The sequence below is a fragment of the Galeopterus variegatus genome, unplaced genomic scaffold (assembly GCF_000696425.1).
Source record: "Galeopterus variegatus unplaced genomic scaffold, G_variegatus-3.0.2 Scaffold7632, whole genome shotgun sequence".
NCBI lineage: Eukaryota > Metazoa > Chordata > Mammalia > Dermoptera > Cynocephalidae > Galeopterus > Galeopterus variegatus.
The window spans coordinates 48,823-59,249 of record NW_007733743.1 but is presented as its reverse complement, the minus strand read 5'-3'; positions in this window follow the sequence as shown (position 1 = coordinate 59,249).

The following is a 10,427-nucleotide window of genomic DNA, read 5'->3' as shown; positions in this document are numbered from 1 at the left end:
TCCAAAGGAATTGAAGTCAATATCTCAAAAAGAGATACTGCACTGCCATGTTCATTGCAGCACTATTCACAGTAGCACCAAACTGGAAACAGCCTAAATGTTCATTGATGAATGAATAAAGAAAATGTTGCATATACACACAATGGAATATTATTCAATCTTAAAAGGTAGGAAATCCTGCCATTTGCAGCAACATGGATGGACCTGGAGGACATTATGCTGAGTAAAATAAGCCAGGCACAGAAAGAAAAATATTGTATGACCTCATTTTTATGTGGAATCTAAGATAGACTCATAGAAGCAGAGAGTAGAATGGTGGTTACCAGGGGTTGGGGGGAAGGGGAAATGGGGAGGTGGTGGTACAAGGTTTTAGTTATGCAAGATAAATAAATTCTGGTGATCTACTATAGAGCAGTGCCTATGGCTACCAATACTGTATTGTATGCTTAAAATTTGCTAAGAGGATAGTTCTTCTATTAAGTGTTCTTACCACAGAAAATAATTATCATAATAAAGGGGAAAAGAAAAAGAGAAAACTTTGGGAGGTGATGGATATGCTTACAGCTTTACAGGTGTATACTTACCCCCAATCTCATTGAATTGTATACATTAAATATGTACAACTTTTTACATGACAATCATAACTCAGTAAAGTGGCTTAAATAAATAAATAAAGAGAGATTGATTTGAGTCTCAGCTGTGATACTTAACATGTGACTTCTGGATAATTATTTTAACTTTCTGAGCATTCCTTCTCTCATCATAAAATGGGGACAATAATACTGCTCTTACATCACTGTTTTTGCTAAATTCAGGAGGGGTGTGTGTGTGTGTGTGAGACATGCTTTTCTTGGCGTCTTCAAATTTTAGCTAAAGGCTCAAAGCTGGAATAAGTATCTGACACAAACTTCCACATTCTAAAGAGGAACTGCCAGACACATCTTTGCTCATATTTTAGTAGTGGACAGAGACAACAAACAAAAGAAATTTGTAAAATATGTGAAGAGTCAATGGTAGTCAGTGCTGTAGAAAAAAACAAAGCCAGGAAGGGCAATCAGGAGTGCTGATGTGGGCAGGTTGCAATGTTAAATAGGGTGGTGAGGGCAATCCTCACTGAAAAGGTGGCATTTGAATAAACTGAGGGAGCTGATGGAATGAGCCAGGCAGAAAAGAGGGGAAAGAGCATTACAGGCGTAGGGAACCCTGGATGCAATAGGTCCGAGGCAGTAGCATGCCTGTCCTGTTCAAGAACCAGAAAGGAGGCCAGTGCAGCTGGAGCAGAGAGTGTGAGGGAGAGACTATTAGGAGAGGAGGCCAGAGAGATCAGTATATATAAAAGAAAACTGAGGATTCCTTAAGAGAAAATTATATGAAGGGAATTTATAGGCATAGTGATCATTTTGGCCTCCCCCACCTTAAACCTAGGGTGGGCCATCACAGGAGAAACACTCACAGAGACTGGGGTTGTTGGCCAGAAGGGATGATGGGTAGTGCTCTCCCTGAGCTGCAGAAACATGGAGGTTTGTGGCATGTTTCTTCCAGAGTCAAAGATGAGAGAATTCTTGACATGTTATCTCGGGATTTGGGGGTGTATATAAAGAGAGAGACTGACACCTGTGTGAAGTATTGCCTGGGAAACGTGGCTGTCCAGGAAGTAGCTGAGCATGGAACCCTCTGGGAAGGACCTCACCCAAGAGGGTGGCCCACCAGGATGTTGGGGAACCAAAAGAAAGACTGTCTAGCTACACGACCACGCTAGTTGTCTAGCTCTTAATCCTGTTCGTGACGCCACTTGTAAAGCTACTTGACCACACCAGTTGTCGGGCTCTTTTACCTGCCAGTAATCCTGCACCAACTGGGCCAATTGTTGAGCTAGGGCTGGGTCTGGAGCTTCCAGACCCCTCAAGCTCATTCACAGACTGGGTCACAAACCCTTCATACATCAGGCTGGGTCACCAGACCCCACACATGCCAGGCTGGGTCACCAGACCACTTCACGCAGGTCTATGAGCTAGGTAACTGGCCAAAAGTTTCTTGGAAGCCATTGGTTGGAAAGAATGGCTGTGCTGGGCGGATGCCCGAGGCGGATGCCCGAGGCGGATGCCCGAGGCAGACGCCTGCCTGCCTGCTTTACTAAAACACACACACTCTCTCTCTCTCTCTCTCTCTCTGGAACACAAGAATAGCAACAAAACTAAAAAGATACACTAACTCCACACACACACACAGTTTGCTTATAATGGATGTGCTAAACCACAGCCAACAGGACCCGAGGTGAGGGCCCTGACCAAACTATTCTATTTTCCCAACAAAGAGGCAGTGTGAATTGCAAAGAGAGAAGGAACCAGGAGGTGGTAGGGTGAGGGGAGAACAGTTGGAGAGACTGTTCTATCACCTGCTTTCAGGGCATGGGGCAGTGCAGAAGTCCCCCCCCCCCGAAGTGACTCTGAGGAACCGACAAATGCAGCTCATGAGAGGGAGCCAGCACCTGGACACCTGCTGCAGCCCAGGGTGCTAATGTTCAGAATAAATAGAGACAGTTACTAAGACTTTGTCCTTTTCCCGCTAATAACTCCCCCCACCCCCACCCCAGGAAAAGACAGTGGGGTTTGAGGGGAAAGAGTGAAAGTGTTAAAGGACAGAACCTCTGTAAGCCCTGGAGCTAGGAACCTGAAGTCTGAACTGAATGGAGGAAAAGAATAAGCACTTTAAACTGATGAGAAGATGAAACCTTTACTTAGAATGAACTAGGGATTTAAAAAATTCTGAGTAGTTTGTGTGGGTTTTTCATATATCTGAAAATGAGACTGTTCTTTTTATGAAAGTGATAGAAAAATGGGATCAGCATGAGATGCTGTCAAGGGGCGGAGAAGGTATACATTGTAAAAAGTGTTTAAAGGCAAAACTGGGAGAAATGTAAAAGGATTTTCCACTGTGCCTCCACTGACTTCATCCCATAAGAAACTGGTTACGTGTGTAATGTACCTGGAATCTAGGTAGCTGTTGTTATTGTTTCTTCGAGGCACTAATAGCCAGAGGCTGGATTTGTAAACTACAGTATCCTTAAAATAAATCTTTTGTGTTTTAATTAACCAGTGTCAGGTTTTGTTACCTGACACCAAGAACCCTGTGTCCTCACAGGGTTAATCCCGGGTTCTATTGTTCCTGAGACCCCCCCACAGCATTTTTGCATTTCCTGTAAATTGGTTGTTCACAGATTTAATATTATTTTTTTCTTAAGTGAATTCAAGCTGGGTTTCTGTCACTATGCAACCAAAGAATCCTGTCTAATTACTTTGATGAAGGAAGATGAAGGTCCAGCTCTGGGCAGGCCCGTGGAGAGGAGGAGTGAGTGCCAACTTTCTAGCTAATCATCTGAAACCATGGCCTAGAGGTGCCTCTGGCACCTGGTTCTAGCCCACATATCCAATATCTGTCGCCCCCATTTTACAGGAGATTCCCACACTCCACTTCTACACTATATGCAGTCCTCAACTGGTCCATTGTATTTCTGCCTCTGGACTTCTAGTCTTGCACCCTGCCTCCACCACTCCCATCCACTTTCTTTTTGCTGTAACAAAAGCAGCTCAGGATAACTTAAGGACCATGTGAAATTTATTGGGAAAATTCTGAGGATTCCAAAAGATTCCAACAGGGAGTTGAGGCAACCAGATTTCAGGAAAGAGAAGAACCAGGTAAATGCTAGGCAGCTCAACAGGGAAAATTTGTGAACGTTTTCTCCAGAACTCCACTATTAATATGACTTACTTTCCAACTTCCAGTTTCATCTCTTCAATACAAAATTCTAAATTCTGAAGAGAAAATATGATTTTCCTAACTTGGCTCAGGAATCCAGCCCTGCACCAATTATTGGTGTATTGTATGCAGCATTACCCAACAGGTGTATCCCTGGTGCTGCACCCTCCTCACTGTGGGTAGGAAGCTATTCCTGGTGAAGAGCTGCTAGCTGTCCCCTAAATTCCACTCCTTTGCTGCTCAAGACAAACCCTCACACCATTCTTCCAATGTATTAAAAATGCTTTGTTCTGTAACACATCTGACTATAATGTGCACAACTGGAAGCACACGAACACTCTTTTCAATAGGAGACAAACCAAACTCAGCTTCAGATACCTCATTCAGAGGCATCCAGAAGCAGGTTGCTACTTCTGCATGTCCATGATCTCATAAACATCCATTCCTCACTGAGCTTGATTTCAGTCCTGATACTATATTCTGCAAATAAATTTAGACAACACCAGCAATAGCGAGGAAGTGGAAGACCAAAGAATAAAAAATTATAACTTCTATTTTTAAAAGAGCAAAGAAGAAAGCGAAAATAGTAAATTATTTTTCGAAGTTAGACTCTCCAGCAGCAAACATGAAAATACACATGGAGGCTAAGTCCTTGTGTTGGCAAGAGGCTGGGAGAGTGTAGATAGAATTTACAGATTTGACCTTCCATTGCTGTTTCCATGTTCACCTTCCCTCCCTCCAGTGTATCAGCTGGTCAGGGTTCTTTATCTGGTGTATCAATTAGGATCAGGTTCAGGTGCATAAAACACACACACATTTAAGAAAACAGAATCTGACTTCTATCTTATATAAAAGAAATATGGAGTCAACCAGTCCAGAATGGGGTTATGCCTCCATGAACTCATCAACAGCTTCTCTCTGGCTCTTGGCTCTGCCATTCTTAGTGTGGCTCTCTTCCACATGCTCCAAAACGGCACCTGGAGCCCTAACCATCTCACCAAAATTAACCCAGCAGGAATGAGGAAGGGTAGAACTATGTGGCTCCCCCCCTTAAAATCACTTCCTAGAAGCACTACATCCTTTTTGATCTCATGGGCCAGAACTTAGTCACATATACACAACTTACTATGATGGAAGCTGAGGAATGTAGTTGCTCTGTAACATTTTCTACATGTACTTTCACATACCTTTTGCCCATATCTCCTTGTCTTAAATCCTATGATCTTATTCCTTTCATGTCCCTGACCAACTAACCAAACCATTAGTGGCTAGCAGTTACTTAGTACAGATCTTACCAGTGGCCATCTCACCTTTTAGGCAAAATGAACAATCAATATAACAGCCAAAGTTTTGCCCCTTGAGAGGAATTCCTTTCTCAAGTGTTTTTCAGAAGCACCCGTATGTGTGGCTGTAATGCTGTGGTCATATACTTCCTGCTGGTCAAATCACATGCTCAATCCCAGGTCTATGGATCTTCAAATGAAGTAACACGTAAAGGAAAGATTGGAGATCCACCAGTACCAAAGCAGCATGTTCACTGGACTGTTCCTGCTGCCTTCCTCATTTCACTTAATTTCTTTCCATTCCCAAGCCTGGTCCACTCTTCTCTTGTTGATTCCTTGAGATGCTACCACCACCGTATACTTTCAATGAACTCCCTTTTGCTTAAGTTGGCTATAGTCAGTTTATGTTGAACGAACCCCTGGAAAATTTGGGATTTCTTATCTGGTTGAGAGAGGATAGGAAACATTGAAGCTATTATTCATATGTCTGGACAGGAGTATAACTGTGAAATAGTTAAGTTGTTGTGTCTGAGCACCTAGAATAAAGTGTCTACTGAAAACAAGCTTTGAATGACCACATAACTTCTATCAGATAATGTGAAGAAGGCAAGAGGAATTCAAATACCATAGGTCATGGTGGTTGCATCTGTCCTCATTAATTAAATTTAAGGAAGAAAGTGATGAACTCTGTTAATCATCATCACAAAGTGTGAATTAAAGCTATTTATGTGATTATTGCTTGGTTCCTGGGGCTAACTGTACAAAACCTGGTCATACAGTTCGAACAAGTATACCAGTTGAATTCACAGCCTCTCCAGGGTTCTTTTGTGAAATATCAGAGTGTTAATAGATAGAGAAGTAGTGAAACCTGACAATTGGAATGGACATCTCTGGGAAGATTTGCAGAAGTTATTTGTGGAGATCCCACAACCATCCATGATCAAAAGCAAAGTCAAACACGAAAAGAAAGCAACACAATCTGAAGAGTATTTGTTGAAATGGATTTTTAGAGTGCTTGAATAAGTAGGGGGAACACAATTTAATTTTGAGCTGAATTGTTAATATGGGAGAGAGACAGAGAGAGGCAGGGAGGGAGGGAGGGAGGGGGGGGAGAGAAAGAGAGAGAGAGAGAGAGAGAGAGGCATGTTCAAAGAATTTAAAGAATGACTACATCTAGAAATATAGAAGACCAGATATCCTCCATAACACATGGAGTAAGAGCTATTGTGTTAAGAAGGGCTAAGATTGTTCCCTCCTTCCTTACCAATATACTAAATCAGTAGCAATATCACATGCCTGTGGCAATATCATAAATTTCATGCCACCAAAAAAAATTAAAACATGAGGAGGTAGTGATTCATTTTGTCATTTCCATTCCAATTTTAAACAGTGCGAGAGATGGATGGACCTTGGAGCATATCTTGTGGGTTATCATAAATATAATGAGGTGGTGACTACAGAGCATTTGCTGTCCCAGATGTGACCTCCCTACTGGAGCAAGTCAATACTCTTTTCTACATTCCAGCAAGCAAAGAACACTAAAAGCACTTGGCTTTCCTTAGCATAGAAAATTCTATACGCTTACTGTCCTGCAAAGATATATCATATTTCCAAGTCTGAGGTCCAGTTTAGTCTTTAGAGATTTTAACCACACCATCATCCAGTGGGAATTACTCTAGTCCTCTCTGTTGATAACATATGCTGATAGGACCTACAGAAGAGGAAGCGGCAGATACTATACAGAAGAGGAAGCGGCTGTTCAATTGATTGAACTGTGTCCCCCAAAGTCCATACATTACAACTTAATCCCAACTGTAACTGTTAAGAGAGTGGGAAATCCCATTGTGATGATTGAAAGATGGGGCCTTGAAAAGGTGATTAGATTGTAGGACCATGCCCTAGTGAATGGATTAATAATGGTGGTCAGTGGCATGGTTCTGAGGGCTTTAAAAGGAGAGCACATGACAATCTCTCTCTCTCTTTCTCTGCTCCACCATTCTGCCATGTGAAACTCCTGGGTCACTGTCACCAGCAAAGCCTTCACCAGATGTGTTCCCTGGACTTTGGACTTCCCAGCCTCTGAAACTGTATGCAATAAATTTTGTTTTCTTACAAATTACCCAGTTTAACATATTTTGTTATAAGCAACAGAAACAAACTAAATACACCTAGATACCTTGGAAAGACTCATGAGGTTCCAATGGCTTTGAGTTAAATCCTTTGAAAAACAGAAACCTGCCATCTCTGTGAAATTGGTAGTGGTCCAGTGGCCTGAGGTGTGTTAAGATATTCCTTCCAATGTGGAGGCTGAGTTGCTTGTTTTCATCCCCTACCAGTAATGAGGCACAATGCTTGGTAGGCCGATTTGGATGTTGAAGATGAAATTTGCCACATTTGGGTGTCCTGCTCATAGCCCTTTTTGTAGGTGACAAGAAAAACAGCCAGTATTCAGTGGGGCTCAGGGTATATGAAGGCTCTTTCATTGTCCCAGGCTGTAGTTCATGCAGATCTGCCATCAAGTCCTTATGCCCCAGGGGATCCAATGAGGCTTGAAGTGTCTGTAACAGATCATGATGCCATATGGAGTCTGTAGTAATCCTTGATAAGAGATGTCAGTGGATCCTAGGGTTGAAGCAAACCCATGCCTTCATCAGCAAGTAGCTATTGTCTTTTTTGAGAAACTGCTCCTAGCTCACTACTGGCCCTGGTAGAGAACTGACTATGAGAAACTAGATGGTCATGTGACCTGAGCTGTCCATCATGAACCAGGTGTTGACTAATCCACTAAGTCATAAAATCTAGCATAACCAGTAGAACTCCATCACCAAATGGAAATGGTATATAAAAGATTGGGCTTTTATTTCTCTCTACGCTCCACCTGTTCTTCAACCCATGAGTATCTTTTGACTTGGTGACTGGGGAAAAAACTCTGTAGCCTGGTTTGAAGAAGGGCTCTACAGGATGTGCTGGAACCATGTGGAAATGGACTGCTGTGATAATACTGTCCCAATCAGATGTAGCCCTGAAGTGCAGTGGGGAAAAGGAAATCCTCATTGTGAACAGAATGTTTATAAATACATCTTACTGTCCATTTTCCCAAGAAGCACAGAAGCCTGAAGTCAATATCTACATGGATGTGTGGGCTGTGGTTAATGACTGGGATGGATATCAGGACTTAGAAGGAATAGGATTGGCAAATTGGTGACAAGGATTGAGGAAGAGGTATGTGGATGGACCTCTCCAAATGGGCCCAGAATTTGAGAATATTTCTGTTCCATGTGAATGCCCACCAAGAGGCCACCACTGTGAAGGAGGCTCTTAATAATTAGGTGAATTAGTTCTCTCTGTGAAAGCCAGTTAGCCTGCTTCCCAGTGTTTGATCCACACTGCAATGAACACTCTTGTACAGATCTCCTTTGGCACATATCCAAGAGATTCCCTAGGAAAGTGTTTTGCAAATGTTTCTGACAGAAATCTCAGAATGAAATACGTTTGCTATTGTGCCCTGGAGAACACAAGCATGCATACACACACATCTGAACACATAGAAGCATACACATGTTTATGTAAATGAAATACAATTTTCATAAAATAATACTTACCTGAACTATATGCTGTGCACTCTGATATTTTCTATTCTATTTTCTTCTAGTTCACTTGTTTAATGTAGTCACAATCCACTGAATTAATTTCACAACACATTCACTATCGTGTTGTAGCCAGCAATTTGAAAAACGTTGCTCTATGATATACACCTGAAAGTGGAATTGCTGGATCAGAGATTATTGGCTTCTTTGATTTTACTTGGTTTTTCTAAATACCTATGTAAATTACACTCTCTAAAATTATTGTGCCTGTGCTTCATATTCTCATTAACACTCAGCATTTTCTAAATCTAAAAACTGTTCATCTCTTCAGTGTGAAATTGTCTATGAAGAAGAGTAGAAAAATACTACAGTAGCAGGAGGAAGTAGAGTTAAGTGAAGTCTCTTTTTTCATTTTTTTCAATCAAACATTTAGTAAATTGCTTATTTGTAAATAGATACATATTATATACGTACTAAGCCTAAAAATTTAGACAATCAAGACAACATTAGTAATCCATAAGCATGTACAATGACACTCCATTTGCACAGACTTGAATGTTGTGTAAATAGCATAGTCATGGAATACATATACCCTGAATGTACATAATTTATAATCTCATTTATGCTACCAACTGTCCTCAGAAAGAATGAATTCTACTTAGTTCTAGCTGAAGTATTATAAATTCCAAATTAATAAAATTTTACTGTATTTGAGGATGTCAAAGCTTAAGTACAGATCACTTCAGCCATTTGTACCTTACTCAGATGTGTATACATGGATAAGTCGTGCATGTGTGTGGTTTTTGTTTTGAAGTTTATAACAACAATGTATAGTTAGTAACTGGCACTCAAAGTTGCTGTGCAAAATTATCCCTCAGTTCTATTCTAAACTTACAGGTCAGTTGATTTTACTGTCCTCATCTGAGTATGTACAGCTGTCATACACGAGAGGGAGAAAAACACTGGCTCCTTAAAGTGATTATTTTCACTGTTTTGCTGAAGATTCATATTTAAACATAAATTGAAAAGTTAATCTACACAGTTTGAGAGATGTTTTGACCCTGTCATTCTTGAAAGAAAGTGATGCATCATTTCTGGATAATTTAGAGCAGTTATAACCTTTTCAGCTAGTTTTAAAATGAACAGTTCTGTGTATCAAAGTTCTAAATTAATCTTTCTGAATTCACTGGTTTCTAAAACTGGCCTCAAGCAAAGGTCTGAAGTCTAGGAATTAATTGATGGACTATTACTCTTTCTTCTTATGATTCAGGTTAGACTTTTGTCACTTGGCCTAGAACTTTTCTGATTATACACATCAACTATGAAGTTAGTAGGCTTCCTATCTATTTTACTTCTAGGAGTACCATGATGAACTAGCCAATGGCATAGGTCTGTGCAAGTCAGACTATTCTGATTACTGTTTTGACTCTGCTGTCCATTATGGTACCCATGGGCACCTTGCCATTGGTGGTTGAGTGATGCCGCTTGGCCCCTGCCACCTCAAGATCCAATTACTCTCATTGCATTCAGGATTTCCAACTGAATGGTTGTGCCTCTCACTATAAGGTCTGGCCTACAGAGAAGAGTAATCATGGAGCTCTGGAAGGATGCTGGGATCCCCTCATAAATTTATTTCTAGCTCTTCTGGTCAAGATGGCAGAATAGATGATCCCCAGCATCACTCTCTCCCACAAATCAACCAATTTACAACTATAAAAAAGCAATGACAGCCAAGCAGAGGCCGCTAGAGCTCAGGAGAAGAAGAGGAGAGACCTATGGAGTGCATGAAGGTGGGAGAAGC